The sequence below is a fragment of the Capra hircus genome, chromosome 15 (genome assembly GCF_001704415.2).
Source record: "Capra hircus breed San Clemente chromosome 15, ASM170441v1, whole genome shotgun sequence".
Lineage (NCBI taxonomy): Eukaryota > Metazoa > Chordata > Mammalia > Artiodactyla > Bovidae > Capra > Capra hircus.
In genome coordinates, this window is record NC_030822.1 from 3,122,015 (window position 1) to 3,148,126 (window position 26,112).

A 26,112-nucleotide genomic window follows, 5' to 3' on the forward strand; every position below is an offset into this window, starting at 1 on the left:
GAAAGCCCGGCCCCGCCCCTCACCTCACTCACAGCCTCACTAGGGTAGAACGCCAGGCTCCAACCCTCCACTCACTGCCCCCATCGCTGGGGAGAACGCCAGGCTCCGCCCCTCACCTCACTGACAGCCTCACTGTGGTAGAATGCCAGGTTCCGCCCCTCACCTCACTGCCAGCCTTGCTGGGGAGAATGCCAGGCTCCGCCGCTCACCTCACTCACAGCCTCAACTAGGGTAGTATGCCAGGCTCCGCCTTGACCTCACTCACAGCCTCACTAGGGTAGAAACCAGGCTTTGCCCTTCACCTCACTGTCCGCCTTGCTGGGGAGAATGCCAGGCTCTGCCCCTCCACTCACTGCCCGCCTCCCTGGGGAGAAAGCCAGGCCCTACCCCTCACCTCACTGCTCACCTCGCTGGGGAGAAAGCCAGGCTCCGCCCCTCACCTCACTGCCCGCCTCCTTGGGGAGAATGCGAGGCCCCACCCCTCCGCTCCTCGCCCGGCTCGCTGGGGAGAACGCCCGGACCCGCCCCTCACCTCACTCACAGCCTCACTGGGGTAGAACGCCAGGCTCCGCCCCTCACCTCACTCACAGCATCACTGGGGAGAACGTCAGACTCCACCCCTCACCTCACTGCCTGCCTCGCTGGGGAGAACTTCAGGCTCCACCCCTCCACTCACTGCCCCCCTCCCTGGGGAAAACGCCAGGCTCCGCCACTCACCTCAGTCAAAGCCTCGCTGGGGAGAATGCCAGGACCCACCCCTCCGCTCACCGCTAGCCTCGCAGGGGAGAACGCTAGGCCCCGCCCCTCACCTCACTCACAGCCACACTGGGGTAGAACGCCAGGCTCTGCCCCTCACCTCACTGACAGCCTCACTGCCAGCCTCGCTGGGGAGAATGCCAGGCTCTGCCCCTCACCTCACTGCCCGACTCACTGGGGAGAACGCCATGCTCCACCCCTGACCTCACTCACAGCCTCACTGGGGTAGAACGCCAGGCTCCGCCCCTCCGCTCACCACCCGCCTCACTGGGGAGAATGCCAGGCCCCGCCCCTCACCTCACTCACAGCCTCATTGGGGTAGAACGCCAGGCTCCACCCTCACCTCACTGACAGCCTCACTGTGGTAGAACGCCAGGCTCCGCCCCTCACCTCACTGCCAGCCTCGCTGGGGAGAATGCCAGGCTCCGCCGCTCACCTCACTCACAGCCTCAACTAGGGTAGTATGCCAGGCTCCGCCTTGACCTCACTCACAGCCTCACTAGGGTAGAAACCAGGCTTTGCCCTTCACCTCACTGTCCGCCTTGCTGGGGAGAATGCCAGGCTCTGCCCCTCCACTCACTGCCCGCCTCCCTGGGGAGAAAGCCAGGCCCCACCCCTCACCTCACTGCTCACCTCGCTGGGGAGAAAGCCAGGCTCCGCCCCTCACCTCACTGCCCGCCTCCTTGGGGAGAACGCGAGGCCCCACCCCTCCGCTCCTCGCCCGGCTCGCTGGGGAGAACGCCCGGACCCGCCCCTCACCTCACTCACAGCCTCACTGGGGAGAACATCAGGCTCCACCCCTCACCTCACTGCCTGCCTCCCTGGGGAGAACGCCAGGCTCCGCCCCTCACCTCACTACCCACCTCGCTGGGGAGAACGCCAGGCTCTGACCTCACCTCACTCACAACCTCACTAGGGTAGGACGCCAGGCTCCGCCCCTCACCTCACTGCTCGCCTCGCTGGGGAGAACGCCAGGCCCCGCCCCTCACCTTCTCACAGTCTCACTAGGGTAGAACGCCAGGCCCCGCCCCTCACCTCACTCACAGTCTCACTGGGGTAGAACGCCAGGCTCCACCCCTCACCTCACTCACAGCCTCACTAGGGTAGAAACCAGGCTTTGCCCTTCACCTCACTGTCCGCCTCACTGGGGAGAACGCCAGGCTCCGCCCCCTCACCTCACTGCCTGCCTTCCTGGGGAGAACGCCAGGCTCCACCCCTCCACTCACTGCACCCCTCGCTGGGGAGAACGCCAGGCCCCACCCCTCCGCTCACCGCCCACCTCGCTGGGGAGAACGCTAGGCCCCGCCCCTCACCTCACTCACAGTCTCACTAGGGTAGAACGCCAGGCTCCACCCCTCCACTCACTGCCCCCCTCGCTGGGTAGAATGCGAGGCCACGCCCCTCAACTCACTCACAGCTCACTGGGGTAGAACGCCAGGCTCCGCCCCTCACCTCACTCACAGCCTCACTAGAGTAGAACGCCAGGCTTCGCCCCTCACCTCACTGCCCGCCTTGCTGGGGAGAACACCAGGCTCCAACCCTCCCCTCACTGCCCTCCTGGCTACTCCCACTCCACAGTGGTCTCAGTCCCTTCACTGTCCTTTCCAAACTATAGGCAGCTTGTGGGAGGGGCCCTCTGCTGCGCTGTCATCGGCCGAGCAAGACCCACTGCTTAGGAACAGGCTGAAGGTAATGACCACTGAGATGGCTGCGTTTTTGAGGGCTGCGCTCCCTGCCCTCTGTTACAGTGTGGCTCCAAAGCCCTCACCCAGGCCACTCACTAGCCAGTCCCACGGCTGAGGAAGCGGTGAACCCTCTCTTCCAGCCCTGTCTCTGTGACCTAATAGCAAGGCATCCTGCCTGTGTCACGGTCTGCGGGAGCCCACCTCCCCTGCTTTGGGCGGCCTGAGGAGCCAGAGGGCCAGTCGGGTTGGGCCCCCGGCTCCCTCAGCGATGACAGCTGGGTGGGGTCTGGGAACCTGGCTCTGAAGGAACTGTCAGCTGAGATCTGCCTCCTCTTCGCAGGACCAGGGCATTGGAGAGTGCAAGTTGGGCCCTTCCTTGTCAGAAGAGAGAATAGCATTCATGTCATAGAGATTTACAGTGACATCGTTGCCTGACCGTAAACTGACTTCAGGAACAAGGATTTGACACCAAGAAATTTGCAACAACTAGCCACGCCCCTCCCTCACCTTTCCTATCAAAGGACAGTGCTGAAAGCTTTCAGTGACTATGGGGTTCTTGGGCATAAACCACTCACCTCCTTACATAAAACTGTAATCAGTCTTGCTCTTTTCCAAACTCCAAAGTTTTATTATTGTTTGACCTCATTGTGCATTGGGCACATGGACTTGCAATTTGGTAACAGGAGATGGTCCTGCTCAAGGACCCAGCACCAACCTCTGCTGGACAGGTTTCTGAGGGCTGAAAAGGGTGATGGAGGAGCAGCAGGGATGCCCTGAAAGAGACTCCTTCCCTTCCATCTTGGCCACTGGCAGTGGCAGTGGCAGGTGGCTGGGGCCTGGGAGAGGCCCTTCTCCAGCAGGAGCCCATCCGGGGCCACATACTGCAGGTAAAATATCTCGCGGTCACCTGGCGAGGTCTGGTCACAGGCACGCCACATGAGGGAGACCGAGATGGCCCGGTGCTGGCTGTCTCAGCCCATTGTTCCTCCAGTTTTTCCTTCCACTCTTTATTGGGGCATGCCTTATGGCGGTGGTAGTGGCAGGGGAGGAGGGTGCTGGTTCTCCAGTAGCTTCTCCAGGACTAGTGAGGACCCAATCAGGCCTCTTACCCTGGCTTCATAGCCTGGCCTCAGGCCTGGCCCGGGCTGTGGCTCCTCAGGGAGCTTCTTGTTGCCCTGCGTATCCTGCTGTTGGAGCACTGGACCTGCAGCTGTGGATGCTGGCAGCTGGTGCAGGCTTCCAGCAGCCCCCTTCCCTCCCACAACTGCTCCTCTCTCCCGCTCACGCCTCCTACTGCTCTTTCTGTGTTGGACATGGCCCTAGCCATCTTAATTTCTTCTTCCTCTTTTTTTTTTTTTGTTCTTTTAAAAAATTATTTATTTTATTTATTTTAATTGGAGGCTAATTATAGTTTCTGTTTTCCTCTTAAATGTATATTATTCTTAGTCTTCTTAATAAGTCTTCTTAATTATTAGTCTTCTTAATAAAACTGTCGGCTCTTTGAGAGTGAAACACTAGCGAGTCCATAGTCCATGTGCCTGCAGTGCACCTTAAGCACACTACAAGGTTTTCCATGGTTGCATGTTGGATTGTCTGAAATCCTCCAAATCCTACTCCGTGGGATAGGGCTGGTAGCTTTTACCACAGAAATTCCAGCAGGTCTGGACCTTGTATCCTCTGCAGGACTACTCTGAGATGTGTTCAGTACTTGAATAGAAAAACAGCAGTCCCTGAAGAACAGGTAATTATTGAACAGGCACTCAGGGCAGGTATGGTGCTGGAGGTATAACAAATATTGTCCCACTCTTTACACTTTATAAATGACAAGGATATGTTTACATTCATTCACTTACCAGATTTCTATGTTAAAGCTTATATTCCAATGAAATAAGATAACATAAATAATTTCGGATGGTGTTGAAAACTGTGAAGGAACCAAAAACGGATTAGTGCTTAAGGAATGATAGGTTCTCCTGGTGAGGGAGGAACAGGGATTCTGTGCATAAATTGGATTGGATGGAAGGTGACCATGGGAATAAGTAGATACCCCTCATGCAGATATCTGGGAGATCCCAGGTAGCTAGGATACTGAGTTCAAATGTGCTGATGATGGAAGAAGAGTGTAAATAATGAGAACAGTTAGGAAGCTAATGCAGTAGTCTGTGAAAGCTGATCGGGGTAGGCAAGGTACTGACACTCTAACATATTGACTCTTTATAACCCCAAATAATTCCTTGTATTTCATTAGATTACCTATGAATAAAGGAGGTACTCTCTAGAAAGGAAGGCGCAAACTCATAATCAGAGAGTAAGTGAGAAATAGATGTGTAACTATAAAGAGAGCCCAACTCTAGGGCTGGAAACTTCACATTGTGGTTTAGGGCAGCCGTACTCTCTCATCTCTTCAGCTCTGCCTAGTCCTTCTCCAGCAAATCATCTGGCAGAATGCAAATTCTTTTAGTGTAAGCCAATATTTGTACCAGTGAGAAGTAGACCTAAGTCACTCTTTGTAGCCTTTTTCAGTTGACTGAGCAGAGGGTTCCTAATTACAGGCTTAAAACTCAACATTCTAAAAACTAAGATCATGGCATCCAGTACATCACTTTATGGCAAATAGATGGGGAGAAAATAGAAACGGTGACAGACTTTGCTTTCTTGGGCTCCAAAATCACTGAGGGTGGTGACTACAACCATGAAATGAAAAGACACTTGCTCCTTGGGCATAAAGCTACGACAAACCTAGATAGCATATTAAAAAGCAGAGACGTCACTTCGCCAACAAAGGTCCACATAGTCAAAGGTATGGTTTTTGGAGTAGTCATGTATGGATGTAAGAGTTGGACCATAAAGAAGGCTTAGTGCCAAAGAATTGATGCTTTTGAACTGTGGTGTTGGAGAATACGCTTGAGAGTTCCTTGGGCAGCAAGGAGACACAACCAGTCTATCCTAAAGGAAATCAGTTCTGAATATTCATTGGAAGGACTGATGCTGAAGCTCCAATACTTTGGCCACCTGATGTGAAGAACTGACTCATTGGTAAAGACCCTGATGCTGGGAAGGATTAAGGGCAGGAGGAGAAGGGGGTGACAGAGGACCGTCAACTCAGTGGACATAAGTTTGAGTAAATTTTGGGAGATGGTTGAGGACCAGGCAGTCTGGCGTGCTGCAGTCCATAGGGTCACAAAGAGTTGTACACTACTGAGAAACGCTGGACTGGAAGAAGCACAAGCTGGAATCAAGATTGCTGGGAGAAATATCAATAACCTCAGATATGCAGATGACACCACCCTTATGGCAGAAAGTCCAGAGGAACTAAAAGGCCTCTTGATCAAAGTGAAAGAGGAGAGTGAAAAAGTTGGCTTAAAGCTCAACATTCAGAAAACGAAGATCATGGCATCTGGTCCCATCAATTCATGGGAAATAAATGGGGAAACAGTAGAAACAGTGTCAGACTTTATTTCCAAAATCACTGCAGATGATGACTGCAGCCATGAAATTAAAAGATGCTTACTCCTTGGAAGAAAAGTTATGACCAACCTAGACAGCATATTCAAAGGCAGAGACATTACTTTGCCAACAAATGTCCGTCTAGTCAAGGCTATGGTTCTTCCAGTGGTCATGTATGGATGTGAGAGTTGGACTGTGAAGAAGGCTGAGCGCCAGAGAATTGATGCTTTTGAACTGTGGTGTTGGAGAAGACTCTTGAGAGTCCCTTGGACTGCAAGGAGATACAACCAGTCCATTCTGAAGGAGATCAGCCCTGGGATTTCTTTGGAAGGAATGATGCTAAAGCTGAAACTCCAGTCCTTTGGCCATCTCATGTGAAGAGTTGACCCACTGGAAAAGACTGTGATGCTGGGAGAGATTGGGGGCAGGAGGAGAAGGGAATGATAGAGGATGAGATGGCTGGATGGCATCACTGACTCGATGGATGTGAGTCTGAGTGAACTCCGGGAGATGGTGATGGACATGGAGGCCTGGCGTGCTGCGATTCATGGGGTCGCAAAGAGTTGGACACGACTGAGCGACTGAACTTAACTGAACGGAGTGACCAACAGAAACAAGGCATGTTTTTTATTTTTATTATTTTTTTGTTAGGGGTAGACGCCATATGGAACAGAGAGCATCAGAATGACAGCTGGAATCTAGGGAGCAATTACAAGCAATTTTTGGAATGCTTGTCATGAGAAGATAGATTAATCATCATTAAGACATTTATTGAATACCTGGTCAGTGCTAAACATTGGACAGGGGCTGGTGATAAACCGGTGAGTGGAGCATACAGGGTGGTGACTGCCCTCATGGAGTTTTCAGTGTTCAGTGGGCACATAGGCAGAAAACAAGTTATGTTAGTCAGGTGCATAGGAAACAGGGGCTTGTAAAAGGAAATTTAACCTGGTCAGTTAAATCTGGGAGGATTTCCAAAGAGAAATCTATGCTTATATTAATAAAGTAATAGAAATTTACTTTTATTATTTTTTACTGAGGTATAGTTTATTCATAATATTCTGTTAGTTTCAGGTGAACATCACAGTGCTTAAGAATTTTTATAGTTTTTTTTTTGTTGTGGTTGTTGCTGTTGTTTAGTTGTTAAGTGTATCTGGCTCTTTGTGACCCCACGGGCCTTAGCTTGCCAGGCTCCTTTGTCCATGGTATTTCTCTGGCAAGAATACTTGAGTGGGCTGCCATTTCATTCTCCAGGGGATCTTCCCGACCCAGGGATCAAATCTGCAACTCCTTCACTGGGAGGCGGATTCTTTACTGCTGAATCACCAGGGAAGCTCTTTTACAGTTTATACTCCATTAAAAGTTATTACAAGATAATGGCTATGATTTCACGTGCTATGCAGTTTCTTTGTCCTTTATCTGGAAAATTGTTTTTGAATGCATGAAAGTGAAAAGTGTAAGTGCCTCTGAAGAGCCAAGGCAAAATACACTGAAGAAATGAAGTTGAAGTGACAGTGAGGGAAAAACCTGGGACACTATTTCATAGTCATACAGGCAGCTGTGTTCTTTGAACAGAAGTTTGTTACCATCTCAGGGCCTTTGCACTTGCCTCTAATGATGCTGCTCATCAAGACCTCATGGCAGTCTTCTTCACATTCTCACAGTCCCCTTTTCATAAGCCCCTTATTGAAACTAGTCCCTGCTTATCACTCTCTCACACAGCCTTTTGTTTTCTTTATTTGTGATGATCTTGGTTTTTCTTCCATTTAGTTTTCTTAATGACATTTACCCCCCACTAGATTGTATGCTCCAAGAGCCCAGGCCGCTGCAACTCTTGTTCATATCACCTGGCTTGAGTCTGACACATGGTAAGTGATCAATATATACTGCCAAGTGAGAAAGAATGAAGGAGTTACATATATATCAATAATCAAAAAATAGAGAAGGATAAATGCATGCATAAGAAGGTTTATTCTGTTTTGAGTTAATAATTTCTTTTGCACAATGTTAACCTTGTTATATTCCCTTCACATAGCAAAATTCCCATAAAACTCCCTCAAAGATGAAACTGTTACACAATTCTTTATTGAAGATGAGAAATGAACTTTGTTGTTTGCATAATCTGAGGTTTCGGAGAAGGCAGTGGCACCCCACTCCAGTACTCTTGCCTGGAAAATCCCATGGACGGAGGAGCCTGGTGGGCTGCAGTTCATGGGGTTGTTAATAGTCAGACACGACTGAGCGACTTCACTTACACCTTTCACTTTCATGCATTGGGGAAGGAAATGGCAACCCACTCCAGTGTTCTTGCCTGGAGAATCCCAGGGACGGAAGAGCCTGGTGGGCTGCCGTCTATGGGGTCACACAGAGTCGGACACGACTGAAGCGACTTAGCAGCAGCAGCAAAGGTTTAGTTTTAAAAAGCCTCTGGAAATTTACTTTGAAGCACATAAAAAGGATAGAGTAATGGATAGAGAGGTAGATGGATATAAATAAAACAAGTTTACTAAAAATGTAACTTCAGAATTTTGATTATGGTTAGACAGGTGTTCATTGTAAAGTCCTTTTAATACCGCACATTTTCATAAATGAAGTTTAGAAAGAAAGGGTATCTGAGTGTTCCTCCTCTCAACAGAATTTATGTTTAATCTTTATTGATATTAATAAAGTACATTAAATTTTTTATATTTAATTTAGTACTTTCTGTATCTTTAGGGTAGATGATTAGCAGGGAAATAGTCAAGAAAATCCTTTACAATATACTGATTAAGTAACAAGTGATATACTTCTATTTGGTATGATTTCCAGTAGGGAATTATGTACTTACATGATTGACTGGAAGTTTGGAAAACTAGAGCCCATGGCTCTCTACTATTCTTCCAGCCTGAGGTCTGGCTGCTGGTTCCAGGGGACTGAGTAAAGTCAGAAGTGGAAGCTGATGCCCAGGTGTTATCTGCTGTAACAGGAGAAATAATTTTCTCACTTGTGACTCACAGTCCTCTCATCTAAGGAAATGTGCCCTTGTCATCATTAAAATGGCTCAGCATCTTTCGGTCCCTTAAGTGTATTTGACTTTGTAGCTGCTCTTGCTGTTGATGGGGCCAGGATGGAAGAAACCCGTTACATTAATCACAACAACCATCATCTGAATGGGTGTTACTGGCTTATTAATGTATTTCTATTTGCTTATTCAGTTGTCCCAACAAAGCTATGATGCAAATAGGCCAGGTAATATTATGCACCCCACCTATTTTACAGATCGAGGCAATGTGTGAGAGACATGGCCAATTTCACAGTAGGGCATTGAGGAGCTGAAATTAGGACTGAGGTTCCCGCCTTCTAATCCGGTCAGTCATCCTTACTTCATGCCCAACTGAAAATACAATTTCTCACTACCAGAATGTTTCACATTTGGAAAAGAGTGAAGCTTTGGAGGAAATAGGATATCAGGGAAAAGCCATGTGAAGGTAACCACAGGTAAGGTGAACTCTCCCCGGGTTGAATTCATGCCATGTCACCACCAAAGCTCCGATCCATTTCTCCATCCCATTCTTCCAAGTTTAATGCAGCGTCTCTCCCTTGAAAAATTAAATCTCTGCTTGATTCTCCGGCAGTGAATTTCTCTGAGCTGGTTACTACTCTTTTAGGATGAGGAGTAGTCAGTCGATGGGGACTGTTTCTATGCTTGTCGCATGCTACTCCAGTCTCCCGCTCCCCACGTGCCTGTTCTTGCCGAGGTGGAAAGATAACTACCTTTGTGCTTATTCCAGTAGCTCCCAGGAAGCTATTAGAGTCCAAGTGTGTCCACTGCTCACGACTTGTTCAGTTCAGTTCAGTTCAGTCGCTCAGTCGTGTCCGACTCTTTGCGACCCCATGAATCGCAGCATACCAGGCCTCCCTGTCCATCACCAACTCCCGGAGTTCACTCAGACTCACATCCATCGAGTCAGTGATGCCATCCAGCCATCTCATCCTCTGTCGTCCCCTTCTCCTCCTGCCCCCAATCCCTCCCAGCATCAGAGTCTTTTCCAATGAGTCAACTCTTCACATGAGGTGGCCAAAGGACTGGAGTTTCAGCTTTAGCATCATACCTTCCAAAGAAATCCCAGGGCTGATCTCGTTTAGAATGGACTGGTTGGATCTCCTTGCAGTCCAAGGGACTCTCAAGAGTCTTTTCCAACACCACAGTTCAAAAGCATCAATTCTTCGGCACTCAGCCTTCTTCACAGTCCAAATCTCACATCCATACATGACCACAGGAAAAAACCATAGCCTTGACTAGACAGACCTTAGTCGACAAAGTAATATCTCTGCTTTTGAATATGCTATCTAGGTTGGTCATAACTTTTCTTCCAAGGAGTAAGCTTCTTTCAATTTCATGGTTGCAATCACCATCTGCAGTGATTTTGGAGCCCAAAAGACTTGTAATACCACTTAATTCCCCTTTATTTTTGGTTTCTTGGTATAAATGTTAATGAGTATTGACTATGGAATCAGACATCCCTGAGTCTGAAACTCTACTCACCCTTTCCTACCTGTGCCATCAGGCAAGTTGCTTGGCCTCCCAAAGGAGCATGTTTTTATCTATAAAATGAGATTTATTATAGGACTTGCCCTGTGGAGCTGTTGTGAGGGTTAAATGGAATAACACCCATTCCACACATGAAGGATGCAACTCAGTACTTCCTGCTTGGTAGATGCTCATAAGTATTGGTAAGAATTTTAATAATTCAGAGTTAAAACATAAAAGTACTCTTCATATACTTGATAAAATTCATCTTACTATCTGCGCTTCCCCAGTGGCTTATTGGTAAAGAACTCGCCTGCTAATGTAGGAGATACCGGTTCAAACTCTGGTGGAGAAAATCCCCTGGAGAAAGAAATCTTACTGTCTAATTAGAAGGAATAACATTTACACACAACTTTTTCTTCCTCCTTCCTTCCCTCCCTTCCTCCCTCCCCCTTCTGTCCCTCTTCTGTCCTTCATTTCTTCCCTCCCTCCCTCCTTCTTTTCTCCTTCCAGGACTTCCCTCTTTCCTTCTGTCCTGCAGACTGAAAAAAAGGCACAACATGAGAGCTGAGAGTTAAGTTTTACTGGGGGCAAAATGAGGACTATTGCCCTGGAAACAGGATTTCAGGTAGCTCTGAGAAACTGTGCCAAAGAGATAGCAGGGGAGTCAGTATGTACGTGATTTGAGTAAAGAAGGGTACATGCAGTCAAGCACACATTTTGGCAGAAGCTTGCTGCTAGTCCAGGGAGCAGATGTCATCATTAATGATCTTAGTGTTTTTCTCAGATGTGAGGAGATGCAAGATTTGGGCTCATAAAATATTCTGGAAATATCTAACTATCTGAGTAACCCTTCTGCCAATTTTTCCCAGAACACAGTGCCTCATTCCTTATCTCCTCCCTGAACTCATTTCAGGGGGTGTTGAAGGTCAGCGGCTGCAATGGCTCATGACTTATTCCTTGTAGAGGTAGCAGGCAAGTGCCAGAAGTTGACACTTCATTTTTCCCCTCCTTCCTATCCTCACCCACCCCCTTCCTTCCTTCTTTCCTTATTCACATCTTTACTGAGCGTCTCTATCATGTGAGGCAGTCCCTACTCTCATGGATGCTGCAGGCTACCGTAGAAGACAAATTATTAAAGTAATTACACAAATGGATGTAAGATTATATCTCTAGTAATTACTACAGAACTACAGAGTATATCACAGGAGGCCTTGACTTAATAGGGAAGCTTCCCTGAAATTGTTACCAAGCAAAGGGCTCATTGCTTGATGTGCATAAAAGCCAATACTATATATACTCAGTTGTTCAGTCATGTCCAACTCTTTGTGATCCCATGGACTGTAGTACACCAGGCTTCTCTGTCCATGGGATTTTCCAAGCAAGAGTACTGGAGTGGGTTGCCATTTTGGTACCAGCTTTTCAGAAGTTTTATTTTGAGGCTCACTGGCAAGGAGATGGAGGCAGGGCTCAAATCTGTGTCTTTGATCTGGGGTCTAGTTAAACTTATTAATGGTAGCTGGGTTGGTCTGCACAAATGCTGGTGGGGCAGGTTGCCATTAGTGAGCTTTGGAACATGATCATCTATGGTAAAATATGGTTCAGGCTTCAACATGGGATCCTCAAGGACCATGGGCCCTTCACTTCTGAAAAGATTCTGGCATTCAAGTTCCAGCCATGCCCTGATCCTTTGGTTTCCTGGGGGTTGTGGTGGGTCCTTTGGTTCTGGGTATTATTTGAGGTCAACAATTCTCTCCTCTGCACTCACCTTGGCTGCCTGGCTTGCATTTGGTTCTCTTGTCTTTGAAAAAGTCTCAGTGACTTGTTGGAAACAGAACCAGTTAGGGGTGGTTCTGTGATTCCAGGATTGCAGGGAAGTTGCAACTAACCAGGTGAGGAGTAAGGGCAGGGATGGTGACAGAGCAGTTCAGACACTGGATTCAGAAGCCAAGACCCTTTAGCAGAATAGTGTGTGAGCCTGGAAGGAAACCACCTGGGCTGAAGAAGAGGCAAGTAGTCTAAGGTGGGGCAGGGTCCGTGGGGGAGGACCGACATGTATAGTCTGTTGACAGTTACCAGGTTTCATCTTCATTCCAAGAGCAGCTATGGGAGTCCATTGAAGAGCTGCAAGTAGGGCTGTAACATAACTTTCATGAGCCGCTTGGTGTACAGGGATGTCAACACAAGTTTCTGTACCTGATGCCTAGTGAGGCCAAAGAAACTCAGATGGAGTTTGGAGCAGAGAAAGGTTTATTGCAGGCCTGTGCAAGGAGAGGAGGTGGCTCATGCTCTGAAAAATCTAGACTCCCAGAAGGGTTTTGGCAAAGCAGTTTGTAAGGGCATGTGAGGGGGAGGTCCCGGGGTTTGGGATCAGCTTGTGTACAGTTCTCTGACTGGCTGATGGTGAGGCACAGGGGTTCCCATCCTCATTTCTTAGACTCTAGGTGGCCTTGGGCTATGTGTTCATGGTCTAAAAGTAGTTCTTCCTTTTGGTGGTGATGGGGGGATGGGTTCCTATATGCAAAACAGTTCAGGAAATTTGCATCAGGTACTATTTTCTGGTGCCTCAGAGAGGAAATAAAGCAGAGGATGTGCCAAGGTTGCCTTTTGTGGGGAGCTGTTGCCAGGAGGCCCCATCGGGTCCTGCTTGGTTACAGAGACAGAGGTCTGGCCAATCAAGCCATCTTTATTCCTGTGGCCAAAGAGCAGAGGGCAGAAATGATCGGCAGGATGGATCATCTGAATTCTAACCCAGTGCTCAGTGATCTGGGGAGTCGTGAAATTAGCAGGCCTTGCATCTTCTCCTCTGGGAAAATTATTGAATAAGCTGTTAGAAAACAAAAATTCAACAGAGTATATTTGATGATTTAATTGGCTTAATTCAGTGATTTATGAACAAAGTTAATCAAATGGAGCTCTGAGGGGTTGGGCAAATGGAAGGCTTTTATCAGAAGAAGAGAGGGGCAAGGAAGCTCTCAGCAAAGTATATTTAGGGCAGATACCTTTTTTGGTGATGGGGAAGGGATGACAAAGGTTTTATCCTTTTCTTCCTCTGGGCTGGGGGCAGGGATGGAGAACAACAGATTACCTCCTAGATGGCTGATCCAAAAAATTACAGATAGTTGATCAGAAAATTACAGACAGCTGATTAAAATTACACTTTGGGGAAGGTTGAAACTGCAAGTAAGTCAGGCATTAAGGAGGTTTGGTGTCACAAGCTTTAGCACAAGTGAAACTTTCGGGCCTGTGGCTTTCTCTTTAACACAGACTCACGCACATCCACATTATGTTTCTGGATGGCTGTAGTAAGCATCCATCCAGAGGGCTGTGGACTTCTTCAGGGCCCTGCGAGAGGAGCAGACAAAATTGTGAGTAGGCAAGACTCAGGTCAAAGGAGCTACTTCATGGAACATTTGCTGTTTTACTTAATTCAGGGTCCAATATTCTTGCCTAGGAAATCCCATGGACAGAGGAGCCTGGCAGTCCACAGTCCATCAGCATTTCTATATGGAAGAGATTGAGTTTTTCTTTCAATTATTTTCTTCTGTACTCCAAAGCATCAGTTATTCTTTTCTCCATATTAAAAGAAAAATCTCTACCGAATCTCTACAAGATAAACCATATACCTATACCAACCTAACCTGTATCTTCCTACCTCTCCTACTTTATAAAGTTAAGGACTTTCCTAGGTTCTGGTGATATAGCTATGAGTAGGAGTGGTGAGAGTCTTTCCACCTGGAGCTGGTCTACATTGGGAGGCACATTTTACATAATTTATTACCCAATATGCTATTAAATCATGATTGTAATGAGGATCAGAAATGAAGAGAAACAGGTGCTGTGAGAGCACATGACAGGTTTAGTCTTGGAGGCAAGGGAGGACCAAGATGAAGAAAAGACCTTTCAGGTGAGCTTTGGAGAGTGAACAGAACTTGAGAAGGTGTCAGGAGGAGGGTGGCAAGTTGGGAGATTATTCTAGGTAGGAGAAAAGACGACCAAGGATGTGTCATGGCAAGAGGCAGGGAGTTACGTAGTGGCCGAAGGGAGGCCAGATATCAGGAGGGCAGGAAAGAAGGAAGGCAGTGATAGAGAGTGAAGATGGGTCACCGTGCAGGGATCAGATCTGGCCAGCTCTAGGCTTGCTGGTTTATTTATTCATATTAAAAAGATACTCTTGCTTTTCTTTTCCCTAATTTTAAGATAAATTATACAACCAAAGTTTTGGCTGTTAATTTGATGAGCAAAGGATCCTCCAGGGAACTGTGAATACTTCAGGATGAGTACAGATTCTCAGTTCCTATAGGAAGAGTCACACCTGCCTGTCCCACCAGACCCTGCAAGCATCTTAGTTTGCAACCCTGGACCAGATGATTTGAGAGTCCCTTCCACTGGTTAAGTTCTAAAACATGTCAAGGCTCTGTGGGTGATACAGACAAATAACACAGAACTCTGGTTTATAAGAAGCTTGAAATTAAGTAGGGCATCAAGGTATTTTCACTAAGAAGTACCCAGAAGGCAGCAGGTAAATGGTAGGAATGACTGTTATCATTTCTGTGTTAGTGTTGTTCCGTACAGAGCCTCATGTCCATTCTGGGCACGTGGATGCTCCCTAATAAATAGCTATTGGCTGAATGATTAATAAAGCATTGAAGAGTCTGGGGACCAACAGTGAAGGGAAATGAGAGCTGTGGGTTGAGGGACTGTTATTACCTGAGAATATCTCCAAATGCCTTCATCATGGGCTTTTTCACATATGGTAGTCCATGCTTGGCACACAGTGACTTCACCAGAGATGCCACCTTGTGATAATTATGGTGTGGCATTGTGGGAAATAGACTAGGGAAACAGAGAAAGGAGATATAAAACTTCTCAGACCTAAGGAGAAACCCAAAGTTCCCTTTCCCCTTTTACAAAATAAAATGGTATCAGCCACGCAGACCCAACCTTGACCTTCCACAATACTTCTGTTTTGGGAAGTTAAAAAACTTGCTGGCAGAGTCATCTTATCCCTTAACCCACCACAAGCCTTGTAGGTGGCAGATATTTAGGAAGAACTAAGAGAATATGTTTTAGCTCCATCAACTGTTTATTTTTGGCATGATCAAATGAAAGTATATCATTTAGAACTTTCTACCATTTAGAACTACCCACTCTTTAGAACTACCCAGAGAACTAGAGATACTGAACCGCCCACCCTGCCCCTGCTAATCTCTGTCTTAGTCTCTCTTTCTACCTTCCTTAGCAAGAATAGATGAATGTATATTAAGTAATGGTAAATAGCTAAAAGTCCTAGGAAAGGAATAAGAAGTGAGGAGAGATGGATTTTTAATCCCAAGTTTTCATTAGTCAGCCAGATGACCGTCTTGGATGTAAACCTCTCCTTTAATGAAACTATGAGTAATAATCCTTTTTTTTTTTTTGTTTTGCTGAAGTTTTCAAGCCCTAATATGAGAAACAGAATGAAAAAAATTCCTTGAGCAAATAAAGGTATTGTTCCTTCTTTGACTATCATAGACTCAGATGGCTTAGACAAAGAGAATGTGGAAAGCCTTTCCCCTGACACTCTGGAGAAATTGACTCTCAATGTTTTAACTTGCATCAAGGTGTGAACTACCCATTTCCTCTCTGTAACTGACCCATTGGCAAAGTATTTCCAGATACCATGTATAAATTGCAGCAGGGACTCCACTTCATTAGTTATTTTGTAAACTTGGCTCTAAAGACACAGATAAGTAAATATTTGAATTATAGCATTGTTAAGCTTGAACACAAGTTGGTTACTCTAGCGTCTTGATTTTTCTTAGGTTTTGCCAACAAAGCAAATGCAAGGAAATCACCAATTCATAAGCCCATAGAAATCTGGAAACTGAGTCACTGATACTTTTCCAAGATTTCACTCCATTTACTTGAGACTTTATTTTTTTGGGCTCCAAAATCACTGCAGATGGTGATTGCAGCCATGAAATTAAAAGATGCTTACTTCTTGGAGGGGGAGTTATGACCAACCTAGACAGCATATTCAAAAATAGAGACATTACTTTGCCAATAAAGGTCTGTCTTGTCAAGGTTATGGTTTTTCAGTGGTCATGTATGGATGTGAGAGTTGGACTGTGAAGAAAGCTGAGCGCCGAAGAATTGATGCTTTTGAACTGTGGTGTTGGAGAAGACTCATGAGAGTCCCTTGGACTGCAAGGAGATCCAACCAGTCCATTCTAAAGGAGATTGGTCTTGGATGTTCTTTGGAAGGAATGATGCTAAAGCTGAAACTCCGGTACTTTGGCCACCTCATGTGATGAGTTGACTCATCGGAAAAGACTCTGATGCTGGGAGGGATTGGGGGCAGGAGGAGAAGGGGACGACAGAGGATGAGATGGCTGGATGGCATCACCAACTCGATGGACATGAGTTTGAGTGAACTCCAGGAGTTGGTAATGGACAGGGAGGCCTGGCGTGCTGCAATTCATGGGCTCTCAAAGAGTTGGACACGACTGAGCGACTGAAATGAACTGAACTGAACTGAACTTGCAATTGTGACACTTCCTTCATTTCTTTCTTCCTCTCTTTATCATTGTTGTTAATTGAAAAATAGCATCCTTTAGAGAATCCTGGTTCATTTTTTTCCCCCTTAAGATCGCGAGTCTAGTGCTCTGGACTATATGGGGGGCAGTTATTAGTGATAGTCCTTGCCCTTTATCATGAACTGTTTCTCTTATTCACTGGTGCTCAATTTGGAAGTTCAAGTGCCCAGTGAACCAGTCATTGAAAAAGGACTGTTCAACATTACAGGTGGCCAAGACCTGCAGAGAAAATCTTACGTTAGATGTAAATCAACCCATGCCAAACAAGAGATTGTTACTCTTTTATTTATCCAGCATTCAACAAGTACTGATTGAGTACATATATTGTGTAACAAACCATGAGGGATAAAAATAAGCCCCAGGTCTTAAGGACCTTACAATTATGAAGTAAATAAGACATTTTGCTAAGAAGTATAGATAAGGCAATAGATATGAAGAAGTAAATTGGATCTGAGAGGACTAAGTCACTATCTGCCCTTAAAATCAGAAGACAAAGGTGTCGTGAGTAAGGACTTTGGCAGATGGAAGCGGGATTGTAGGACTCTGGTAGAAATTATAGGAGTTTGAATATTATTACCACAGAATAGACATAAAGGACTTCTAAATGGGGAATAAAGCATGCAAGGGCTTTAATCAAGGGTTTTGTGCATAGAAATACATTTATTAATATATACAAGTAGCTTCCTTTTTAATCTAATATATTTTATTCTGTACAAAGACAGACTGAGAAGAAGTTCATAGGATTCTCCAGATTACTTAGAATGCTTATGAATGTGATTTTTATTCAGTGCCTTTCTAAGATTTAAGTCTTGTTAGGGTTGTTGCCATTTTGAATGTTATTTTTGCAGTTGCTCTATGTTAGGGTTCCTCGAAGTGTGCTTTAGAGCACCTTGGGGTTCCCTAGGACACTTTCAAGGGATCTTCAAGGTCAAAATGATTCCCACAATACTTCTGAGACAGTATTTGCCTTTTTCATTCTCATCCATGCATGCTTATAGCATGGGTTTTTCCAGGGGCTATTAAGCATGGGATGATGTCATCACTCTGATGTTAACCTTTATTGGCTTTATATTATTATTTTAAAATTAATTAATAGATATTTTAAAACTCTGTTTCAATTTCAAATACAGTAAGTATCATGGCTATAACCACCACAAACGAAAGCTCTTTGATGATGTTCTCAATAAGTTTTAAGAGTGGTTTCTTGACCAAAAAGATTGAGAACCACTACTGTGTGGAATGTCCACTGAATTTGCAAGTGAGCATGGAGAAGGAAGCAGTATGATGACTGGATTCTTCAGTTAATCACGGCACAGCCAGTGTCAGGCTTTGGAGGCAGTGGTATTCTGCTTGGGTCACAAATCTTTTAATCGTTAACAGCATGCTTGCTGAGAATACTGAGTCTCCTCTCTGGGCCCCACTATCTGTACAATGAAATGAGGGGGATTCCAGGGTTCTCCCTTCTGTTATTCTAGGAATGTGAGATTCGTTGAAAGACTGTACCATATTGAGGTAGGTTTAGTAAACCTTGCCTGTAAAGTGCCGCACCGTAAATGTTTCAGTTCTGCATCACAGCTATGCAGTTCTGCTGTTTTAGAATAAAAGCTATCATAGAGAATATGTAATGTATTAGTGTGGCTGTGTTCCAATAAAACTACAAAAACACAGACTGGGCTAGACTGGCCCCTGGACTATAGTTTATTAAGCCTTAGTTAAGAGCAAAGCTTCTGAAATCAAACTGCTGAGGTTTAAGAAGCAGGTTTAAAACCTGCTTCTGGGGAACTTCCACTGGTCCACTGGTTAAAACTGTGTGCTCAACACAGGTTTGATCCCTGGTAGGAGAACTAAGACCCTGCCTGCCGCACAGTGTGGCCAAATTAATAAACAAAACCTGCTTCTGCCACTTAGCTGTGTGATCTTGCACAAGTTGTGCAGCTTCTTCATACCTCAATGTTATCATCTGCAAAGTGGGAATATTCCGAGCATGTAGGTACATGTAGCTACATCTCATGTAGCTACATGCAAAACAGTTGACAGTGCCTGGCCCCTGGTAAGCCTCCAATAAACATTATTTGAGGTAAGCAGACAGTAATTAGGATGCTTTGGTGGATGCTTTCCCAGGAACAGCATTATTACCTGAGAGCTGAACCAGTCCTGGTTCTCCTCTTTGCTGATTTTCATTGATGTGTGGCTCATCTGGGTAACATATGCAATCCAGGGACTTTCAAGAAACCTTTAAGAGAATAAGAAGATATGATCACTCCTTGGGGAGTCTAAGTTCCAGTCACTGGGCTTGCGTAACCACGGGCAGATCTGGCTGAGCAGTAGAGGATATGGCAGTGGCTCAAAGGTTCCATCATGTGGTGGTGGTTTGTTCTTCATCTTTGCAGACCTTTTATATCTAAAGATGGCATACTAGGCATGCAGTCACACTACCTGTCTTGCAGCCTACTGGACCAGAGCAGTGTCCCCAGTGTTTTCTGTAGGCATTGGTGCCAGGCTCAGAAGATACCTAGATAACTGAAGGTCAGGCTTCCCTGGTGGCTCAGTGGTCAAGATTCCATCTGCCAATGCAGGAGATCCAGGTTTGATTCCTGGGTTGGGAAGATCCCCTGGACAAAGAAATGGCAACCAACTCCAGTATTCTTGCCTGCAAAATCCCCAGAGCAGAGGAGCCTGGCAGGCTACAATCCATGGGGTCACAAAAGAGTCAGACATGATTTAGCGACTAAAGCAACAACAAATTAAAGATATACGCAATGTGATTAACAGCTTGGCTGTTGTCGTCAGATAGAACTGAGTATAAGCTCTGATTTGGCACTGCCACTGGCCCTTATTTGCTCTTGAGTAAGGGATTTAATTTCTCTGAACTTTAGTTCTCTTATCAGAAAAATGAAATTGATACCATCTACATTGCCTGGTTGTGCATTTTTGATCACATCAAATAAGACAATGCATGTAAAGCCTTTAGCAAATTGCCTGATGCATAGTAGCTACCGTTATTGTTATGAATACTAATGCAAATGAATGAGGAAGGAATAAATTGGGAAGTTGAAGAGGGTTATTCAGTTTAAAGTCATTTTGGTTTGGGGAAAATCTCTAGTCATAAAATAACTTTTTAAAAAACTGGCCTCCTATTATCTTTGGTAAGAATTATGATGTTCAGCTGGATTGCAGTTTGAAGGACTTGGTGATCAGGCAGAATACAGTTGACCTTTAAGATCAACACGCAGATCCACTTAAATGTGGATATTTTTAAGTAAACACACAGTACTACAAGATTAGTGGTTGCATGAATCCACAGTAGTGGAACCACATAAATGGATAGATGACTATGGAGCTTGAATATCTTTGGATTTTGGTAACTGAGGTGGGTCCAGGGACTAATCATCCTCAGACGCTAAGGGACTACTACTCTGTAATTGGGAATTAATCACGTGGGAAAAAAGGCAAGATTGGGCAAATGCAGTTTCCAAGAAACTCATTCAACTATTTCAGCTATTATATCCCACATTTTCTTGGAAATGTCTCAGCTACAAGAATGCAGTCTGGTATCATGGTCTGCTAATCATTGCCAATCATAAATAGATCAAGTAAGAAAGGTAAGAGGAACATCCAGGTAATAAGAGTAGGAGATATTATTGTTTTCTTACTTGACTAAGTATATGAGCATCAGGGTTCTGAAGATTCCATAGAAAGGGCCAAATGTGATGAAATAGCAGATATAAAAGCTGCTGACCTAGGCAATGTCCTGTGGAAAGATTGCTTGAAAATTAAGCTAGTGGAAATAAAACTAGCTACATCTTATATCCTGATACTCAAGGAAGCTACGTCTGGAAAGGACCAAGCATTTACCTTTCCCCTTTTATACCAGCCTGATCTAGCTCTAGAGAAACACTCGAGTTGCTCACCTCCCAGTACCTTCTGTGGTACATTACTTGAATAGAATCCATGTTGAAATATACTGGCATGAGAAGGGTGGCCCCAGCTGAAAAAAAGCAATAAGATGGTGAACAAATGAGGAGATATGATTCCTGTGGAAGCTAGTGGGATTTGATCTCCTAACATGCTGCTCCTGGAGTATTGCCCCTGAGAAGGATGCAGGGTGGAGACCCACAACCGCATTCTGGATGCTGCTGGGCTTTCAGAGTCTCTGAGGGTGAACTGGGCCTTCGGTTCAAGTTCCCTTAAGGAGACTAGGGAAGCTTTGAAGATCTGAGTCATTCCTGATGAAGGCATCCTGGAAGGGCTTCTGTTGTGAGCTTTTAAGTTTTCTCAAGGTCCCTGGAATGCTACAATCCTTCATGATCCTTTGCATTGGGCCCTGTCGCAATATGTCGAGGTGGCAGATACAGAGCAGGCATACTGAGTCTGGCCAGATAGTTATTTACCTGCGTCTCCCCCAGGACCAGTGAAGTTGCCTGGAGCAGGTAGGAGTCTCATGGAGACCCTTCAGATTTTGACAACTCTCTTCTTGATCAAACTTGAGTCAGATGTTCTGGAGCCCCCTTCCTGATGAGGCTTCAAACTTGACCTGTAAACTTTCAAAGTCTGTGAACTGTCAGCATAAAAGATTTTGGCCACCCTACACACTAAGAGACTCGCAAAAATGCTAGAAATAGTTTCTAAGAACAGTTCAAGGTTGTGCTCCTGGGATGACTCCAGCTCCCTTAAAATCTTGAGAAAGTTCAAGACTGTCCAAAGAACTTACTGCTTGTTCAGTAGGCTTCTGACCTCCTTTTCTTCAATCATTTGTTAGAAAACTTACAATTATAAAATTCTTACTGTGTCCCTCTGGGATGGATTGTCCCTGATCCAGAGTTTCTTTCTCAACGACTTGGGAAGTCATCCCTTTGAAGTACAATCCTTGAGGATCAGGCTCTGTCCTGCAGCCTCTGGGAGGGTAAGGAGTTTGACTTTGATAAGCACCAGTGAGAAGACACATGTGGCTTAACACATGACCAGCTTCCCCTCCCTTTATCCTCTTTCACTAATTTCCTTTAGCATGTCCCTGTGTTTTAAAAGTCTCCCACCTTTCATTTCTGGAGAGTTGAGCTCAGCCTTTTCCTACTACAGGAATCTGCATGAAAGCTGTCTCGCCACATTTATGAAATGTCAAGCCTCATCTCTCTCTGACAGGTTGAGTATGACTCATTTGTAACCTGTCATACTACATTGAAGACATTTTAAAGAAAATGACAAAATGAAGCAGCTCCTGAGGATGATGTGGTTTGTAAGCTGGACATTCTGCAGTGAAGCTACAGTATTCATCCATTCCTCATAAGGTAAGGCTGTATTGTTCTACTACACACAGGAGGAGAGTTCAGACAAGAGACTCCAACAGTTTTTTTTTTTATGTGAATACACATCTGTCTGGGCTGAAGAGTTCCCTTTCAAACTGGGGCACCAATGTCCTCCACACCCTTTTTGCTCATGAAAGGGAATAACTGCATTAGGAGAAATCCTCAGAATTCTAGCCCTGGAAGAGGCTGCAGTGGTGGTTGAGCCTCGTGTCTCAGAATAAGGACTCAGAGGCCATCCCGGTCAGGCACGAGACAGATGACCCTTGGTGGCCAATGTTTGGGCAAGCCAGATCATCTGCAACACTTTCTGAATCTTAACACAGTTGGCATTTTCAGTTCAGTTCAGTTCAGTCGCTCAGTCGTGTTTGACTCTTTGCGACCCCATGAATCTCAGCATGCCAAGCCTCCCTGTCCATCACCAACTCCCGGAGTTCACTCAGACTCGCATTCATTGAGTCAGTGATGCCATCCAGCCATCTCATGCTTAGTTGTCCCCTTCTCCTCCTGCCCCCAATCCCTCCCAGCATCGGAGTCTTTTCCGATGAGTCAACTCTTCACATGAGGTGGCCAAAGTACTGGAGTTTCAGCTTTAGCATCATTCCTTCCAAAGAAATCCCAGGGCTGATCTCCTTCAGAATGGACTGGTTGGATCTCCTTGCAGTCCAAGGGACTCTCAAGAGTCTTCTCCAACACCACAGTTCAAAAGCATCAATTCTTTGGCGCTCAGCTTTCTTCCCAGTCAAACTCTCACAGCCATACATGACCACAGGAAAAACCGTAGCCTTGACTAGACGGACCTTTACTGGCAAAGTAATGCCTCTGCTTTTGAATATGCTATCTAGGTTGGTCATAACTTTTCTTCCAAGGAGTAAGCGTCTTTTAATTTCATGGCTGCATTCACCATCTGCAGTGATTTTGGAGCCCTCCCCCCCAAAAAAGTCTGACACTGTTTCCACTGTTTCTCCATCTATTTCCCATGGAGTGATGGGACCAGATGCCATGATCTTTATTTTCTGAATGTTGAGCTTTAAGCCAACTTTTTCACTCTCCTCTTTCACTTTCATCAAGAGGCTTTTTAGTTCTTCTTCACTTTCTGCCATAAGGGTGGTGCCATCTGCATATCTGAGGTTATTGATATTTCTCCTGGCAATCTTGATTCCAGCTTGTGTTTCTTCCAGTTTAGCGTTTCTCATGATGTACTCTGCATATAAGTTAAATAAGCAGGGTGACAATATACAGCCTTGACGTACTCCTTTTCCTATTTGGAAACAGTCTGTTGTTCCATATCCAGTTCTAACTGTTGCTTCCTGGCCTGCATACAGATTTTTCAAGAGGCAGGTCAGGTGGTCTGATATTCCCATCTCTTGAAGAATTTTCCACAGTTGATTGTGATCCACACAGTCAAAGGCTTTGGCATAGTCAATAAAGCAGGGTCAGATAATTCTTTATTGTTCAGGGCTGTTCTGTGTACTATAAGACATTTCATAACATCCCTGGCTTCTGCCCCATGGGTGTCAATACCATTTCTCCCTCTTTGTTGTGATAATCAAAAAAGTATCTATATGGTGTCATATGTCCCACTGGGGGCCACAGTGCTCTTAGGTGAGAACCACTGATCTATAGGAAATGTTTGTAGTCTTCCCTGATTTGGGCTTCTTTTCCAAATGAGTAAGCGTGTTTTGCATGAACATATTTTGGGGTCCTAAACTTTTCTTTGTGGGCTATCATGAGTTTGACTCGGTTAAGAGCAAAACATTTTTGCTTCGTGTGTGTGTGTGCATGTGTGTGTGTGTGTGTAGAATCTCTATGGAAAGAGCCATCTGGTCAGAGTTCATTTACTGTCAAACTGAAGGCACTGAGGAACCAGAACTGAAGGGGAAGGAAATATTGTGGTGCCCTTTTCTTTATTTAAATGTGGGCAATTCTTGCAGGGGTGGTTTATTCCATTTGAATTCAGGGATTGTGATTGTTTATTATTATTCCCATGGGAACCATTTTAAAATTTTGTCCTGATGTAAATGGAATAGTGATGGAAGAGAAATATTTCTGATAAGTTTTCAAGGACTTCTTCAACCTATGTGCTTAGAATTCTGCTTGAAGCTCAGTCTGCTTGTATCCATTCATCCATTTAACAGATATTTGTTGAATGGTTACATTATAAAACACATAGTCATAACCTCTAGTATCTACTTCATCTTTCCTCCTTTATTTCCATCAGTGGATCTCATGCTGTGGTTTACTCATTTTAAGGCTTGATAACATATAATTGCACTCATCTCACATGCTAATAAAGTAATGCTTAAAATTCTCCAAGCCAGTCTTCAGCAATATGTGAACCATGAACTTCCAGATGTTCAAGCTGGTTTTAGAAAAGGCAGAGGAACCAGAGATCAAATTGCCAACATCTGCTGGATCATGGAAATAGCAAGAGAGTTCCAGAAAAACATCTATTTCTGCTTTATTGACTACACCAAAGCCTTTGACTGTGCAAATCACAATAAACTGGAAAATTCTTCAAGAGATGGGAATACCAGACCACCTGACCTGCCTCTTGAGAAATCTGTATGCAGGTCAGGAAGCAACAGTTAGAATTGGACATGGAACAACAGATTGGTTCCAAATAGGAAATGGAGTACGTCAAGGCTATATATTGTCACCCTGCTTATTTAACTTCTATGCAGAGTACATCATGAGAAACTCTGGGCTGGAGGAAAACAAGCTGGAATCAAGATTGCTGGGAGAAATATCAATAACCTCAGATATGCAGATGACACCACCCTTATGGCAGAAAGTGAAGAAGAACTAAAGAGCCTTTTGATGAAAGTGAAAGAGGAGAGTGAAAAAGCTGGCTTAAAGCTCAACATTCAGAAAACAAACATCATGGCATCCAGTCCCATCACTTCATGGCAGATAGATGGGGGAAACTGTGGATACAGTGGCTGACTTTATTTTTCTGGGCTCCAAAATCACTGCAGATGGTGATTGCAGCCATGAAGTTAAAAGACGCTTACTCCTTGGAAGGAAAGTTATGACCAACCTGGATAGTATATTAAAAAGCAGCGACATTACTTTGCCAACCAAAGTCTGTCTAGTCAAGGCTATGGTTTTTCCAGTGGTCATGTATGGGTGTAAGGCTTGGACTGTGAAGAAAGCTGAGCACCGAAGAATTGATGCCTTTGAACTGTGGTGCTGGAGAAGACTCTTGAGAGTCCCTTGGACTGCAAAGAGATCCAACCAGTCCATCCTAAAGGAGATCAGTCCTGGGTGTTCATTGGAAGGACTGATGTTGAAGCTAAAACTCCAATACTTTGGCCACCTGATGCGAAGTGGTGACTCACTGGAAAAGACTCTGATGCTAGGAAAGATTGAGGGCAGGAGGAGAAGGGGATGGCAGAGGATGAGATGATTGGATGGCATCATCGACTAGATCGACATGGGTTTGGGTGGACTCCGGGAGTTGGTAATACATAGGGAGGCCTGGTGTACTGCAGTTCATGGCGTTGCAAAGAGTCAGACACGACTGAGCGACTGAACTGAACATATAATCTTACCACTGGGAATTTGAGTCATTTTCTAGGGGTCTTCTTAGTTAATTTAATCAGAGCCCAAATGTACAAAGGTAGCAAATATATTGACAGGGGGCATAGAAGTAATGGTTTATCTCTATTTCCTAAGAGACATTTAATACATGTTTAGTTGAAGGAATTAATGAATGAATGATAATGCAGATCTCCTGTATAATTTTACCTTATGTTCAGTCAGTTACAACACTGTGAGCCATGCCTGATTTTTGCTTTTCCCATTCTTTTGATACCTTCCCTTCTACATATTTC

At 45.1% G+C, this 26,112-nt stretch overlaps 1 non-coding gene and 1 pseudogene across 1 annotated transcript in view; both read right to left on the minus strand.

Moving 5' to 3' along the window:
* The window catches only part of LOC102169497, a 38,313-nt gene extending 36,676 nt beyond the window's left edge, over positions 1–1,637 (minus strand). The window contains exon 1 of the transcript XR_001919195.1: positions 1,620–1,637. This is a non-coding gene — a transcript (uncharacterized LOC102169497). The remainder of the gene's footprint in view (positions 1–1,619) is intronic.
* LOC102178291 overlaps positions 13,683–26,112 on the minus strand; it is a 37,805-nt pseudogene continuing 25,375 nt past the window's right edge.